The sequence below is a fragment of the Vicugna pacos genome, unplaced genomic scaffold (genome assembly GCF_048564905.1).
Source record: "Vicugna pacos unplaced genomic scaffold, VicPac4 SAC-SAT, whole genome shotgun sequence".
In the NCBI taxonomy this organism is placed as follows: Eukaryota; Metazoa; Chordata; class Mammalia; order Artiodactyla; family Camelidae; genus Vicugna; species Vicugna pacos.
Genome location: NW_027328721.1, coordinates 17,896,911 through 17,901,078, shown reverse-complemented (window position 1 = coordinate 17,901,078; position 4,168 = coordinate 17,896,911). Strand labels below are relative to the sequence as shown.

At 46.3% G+C, this 4,168-nt stretch overlaps 1 long non-coding RNA gene across 1 annotated transcript; it reads right to left on the bottom strand.

Moving 5' to 3' along the window:
* Positions 1-1,176: 1,176 nt before the first annotated feature.
* Positions 1,177-3,832, bottom strand: LOC140692186 (uncharacterized). Its single transcript, XR_012067771.1, has 2 exons — positions 3,472-3,832; positions 1,177-1,337 (listed from the first exon to the last, which is right to left on the bottom strand). It is a non-coding gene; the product is annotated as an uncharacterized lncRNA (long non-coding RNA).
* Between the last annotated feature and the right edge of the window lie 336 nt (positions 3,833-4,168).

Sequence of the window (4,168 nt, the reverse complement as noted above, 5' to 3'; positions counted from 1 at the left end):
GCGCTCTGGGCGGGCTCCGGCGTCCGCGCGCGCCCCTCCTCCACCCGCCCGCAGCGTGGACGCTCGGGCTGCAGCTCCTGCAGTACAGGTTGTGGTGTGGGAGGCCAGGCAGGGCCCCATTCCCAATGCTTCCTCTCCCATCACTGACAGGGTCCCGGCATCCATCCAGAACAACCACAGGCCCAGGGCCAGGCTACACCCCCAGCCCCACTTCTCCTTCTCACCGCCCCCCATCATTGACACCTACTCCCAGCCAAACTAGGTCCCCAAAAAGACCCCCAAGGTGAAGCTTCTCCTCACACTGAGATCCCCGCTCCCACTTTCTGCCCCACCACGTCCAATCTATGGATCCTGAACTCCAAACTGACCCTTCATACCTTACCCCAGGTCCCCCATCCCAAGATGGTTCCCTCACCCCAAAATTGAAGCCTCAACCCTCAGCTGGGTCACTTCCATTCTGAGCGGCCCCTCACCACTCAGCCTGTCCCCGCACTGTATGATTCTCCTCACTCTGAGTGCACCCCTAACCCGAGATGACACCCTCATTCTTCACCCAATGGGGTGGGGCATTACAGGCTCCAATCATCATGGCGACAGACACCAGTCAGAGCTCTGGCGTAGTGTGTGGGCAAACAGCCCTGTATCTGAGGCTTTGGGGTTTGGTGGGTGAGAATGGAGGTGGTTCCAATTCCCACCCAGGAACCCTGCCCCCCATGCCCTGTGCTTTCTCTAAGCCAGAGGCTCAGGGAGATCCTAGGCTGCATGCCAGGGTGTTCCTGGGCTGTTCACCACCCACCAGTAGTCCTTGGTTGGGTGATGGCACAGATGGTGATCCAGACCCCTATGGCAGAGGTGCTGGGCACATGAACATGCTAGAGGGAGGATGCAGCCAAGCCTGGCAATGGACAGCATGTGGTTGTCTGCATGATCTGGGCTCAGCCCAGGTGGGTTCAGAGATGTGTTCATTCATGCGGCAGAAAAGGGAAGAGGAACCAGAGCTTTGAAAGTGTACTTGTTAGGAGACAAGGTTCAAGAGAAAAATGTGAAGCTGTTTTGGCTAGGCCATCTTGGAACCCGGTGCAATGCTGGTCGCTTGTATCTGGGGAGCCTGATTATTGATGGGCAAGTGAGAAGTTCCCCGCACCCTACATGGTATAGTTTACAGGCAATTGAAGATACTTTGACAAGTAATTTTAATCACCAATAATTGTTATTTTCTCTGCTGGAGAGCAGTTCCATCCACAGTCATGGTGAGTCTGGCAGGGTTCTTGCCGAATCCCTGCCAGGGGCAGAGGAGGACCCGCCCAGAAACATCCTCTTATCTCTCAGCAAAGGCACTGTAATAGAAAAGAAGAAATCTGACTCTATGCTAGATCTGTTCCTTTGGCTTTAATCCTGTGCCCTGTTTTCTAGGCTTAGCCTTGCTAGCTCGGCACCTTTTGTAAAAGAATGTTGCCTTTAGCCTGAAATATACAAGGCAGCCTATTCCCAAGACTCTGACCTTTAAGGATATTCACACTTTTGCACTCATATAAAGATGACAAGTTGCAGAATAGAAAATAATGGGTTTTTTTTTGGAGGATTTACAGGGGCACAATGACATGAATCATGTGGAGAGCTGCAAGAACAAAGGATTCCAAGAACAAATAATTCCTACACCAAGAAGTTTGCAACAACCAATCACACCCCTACCCCTTTCAAGTATAAAAGGTGCCTGAATTCTGGTTGGGGAAGAAGGTTCTCCAGGACATTAGTCTGTCATCTTCTTAGTCTGCCAGTTTTCCAAATAAAGTCGCTATTCCTTGCTCCAACACCTCATCTACTGATTTATTGGTTTGTCGTGTGGTGAGCAGAATGAGGTTGGATTCTGTAACAGCACCTCACACCTTCCCAGTACAAGATGACTTTTGTGTCCTGTCTCAGAAAAGAGCCAAACAAAAGAACAGTAAGATACTCAACTCTACTGTACTCAGAGAAATGCAAATGAACGTGAAATGCTATTTTCGCACCTATCAAACTGGTAAACATTTGCAAAGATGTTCCCAGTGTTGGGAACCCTGCTGGGAAGCCTTCGAAGTCTGCCAGTGGTGGTGGTGGTACACCTTGGAAAGCATCCATTGTTAGTATCTATCAAAATTCAATGTGCAAACACTCCAGCCAGCAAATTAAGGTCTACAGAGAAACTTTTTATTCCATATATTTCAGTATTGCTTATGTTTTCACACAAAATATATATTACCTAAGGAATTTTAAAATACATTTTATAAAAAGAATCCTTAACTTTAGGATTCTGTAAACAGTTTCTTATGCTTTGTAAATTTACTATTCTGGAAAACAACAACAACAACAAAAATCAAATGTACTTTCTGTTTTTTTCCAGAAGTAATTATCAGCAAAACTTGAAAATGTAGAGACTCTGAGTTTGTCTTTTGGAGAGGCCTGCAAGAGCCCCAAGGACAGACTCTGGTTACAGGGTTAGGGTTAGGGCCTGGGAGGGGCCAAGGAGATGGGTGGGATAAGCCTAATTTTAAATGTCACCTTGAAAACAAGACTGTGTCAAGAAGCCCAGAAGTCCCTACCTTCCATTCTCAATGAATCACGATGAAGGGGGAATAATAAAATGGTCGCACTTAGGTTAACAGACTTCTTATTCTGATGGTTGCCCTTAGAATGCTTAATGAACCTGACCGACCAGTTGCTACCCACAACTCCAGGCCCAGTGTTAAAACTACAGCCATTGATCTTACTGTTTCTATTTTATTCCAGTAATCGAAAGTCATAAACATGCTTGGTCTCTGTGTCCTTCTCCAGGGAGAAAGTCAAAGGACTGTAACCTTACAAAGAAGGCCACACCTTGAGTGCTAATGAGATAAAGTGATCTAACCACTATCCTCTATAGAATTGGTCCCCTGGAGGCATCATGACGCCATTCTGAGTCTTCTGATGAGAACATGATTCTGTCAGTTGTTATGAACGCTTCGTTGTTTAAGCTATGGCTATATAATTATCCTGCCCCATTGCAAAGGTGGGTGCACAGTTTTGAAGGGATTAGCCTGCTGTGAGTTTCCTTTGCCTGGATGAGTAATAAAGCTGCCTCCTTTCTTGTAAGCTCCAAGACCCGGTCTCTGTGTTATTTGGCTCATTAGGGACGGGAGCTGATCTTTCAGCAACACTGAGGATCATGAGATGAACATACAGACAATCACCAGGACCTTTGGAACCACCTGGCACCAATATTAAAAACTGATGTAAAACCACAGAACGTCTACTAAAGAACACAACCAGTGGTATGGTGGGGTGTGGGGGTTGCATGAAGGGGCGTGGCATGAAACAGTGCACGTTTCACAGGCGCACAGGTCCACCATGAAAGAAAAAATATTAAAAAGAAAACAAAAACACTACCCAGTAGATATTAAAGTCCTCCTTCTTCATGGGGATACTGAAGAATGTTAAAAATGTATATATGCATACCTTTTCAAAGCAGGTCAAATAAGCTCAGACTTCTGGGCTGGGGAGGCTTCAGGAATGGAAATCCTGAGTGTCCACATGGCAATGGCTGGAGCAGGTACTGCCAACACAGGATGAGCCTGTACCCCAGGGACCAGAGGTACTGTCAAAATAAACCCACTGCAAGTACAAACATTGATGAGTCAAAAACCACAAAGTTGAGGTTACAAAACAAAGCCAGGATCCAAACACAGCCTCCTCAATATCACTACAAACAAAACGAGGGAAACCAACTCAGAACACTTCAACAAATAATGTGGATCCCTTGATTCTCCCAAACACGGCACAGGGGGCCTGTGCCCAGATCACTGGCTTCCTTTAGGTCTGCATATCCACAATCCTGTGCTTTGAACATCTCCTATAATTTAAACTGTAACCCCTTGCATATCCAGGCCATCTTATCTGGATAAAAGCTAAATTCCAGAATATTTAAACAACATTTTGCATTATTTCTAGAATACAGCAGAGAAGGCCAACAACGTAAAGCACAGTGCCAGAGGCAATGGGTGGGGGCAGGTGACTGTCCCAGAGCTTCAGGCATTCTGGACTTCCAAGCAGTTTTCAGGAGTTCTAGGGATGTGACCTTAGTCATTCACTCATATATGAGTTTTATAAAATTAACACATGTTGTTGTCAAAGTCCATAAGAGGTGCACCTTTCA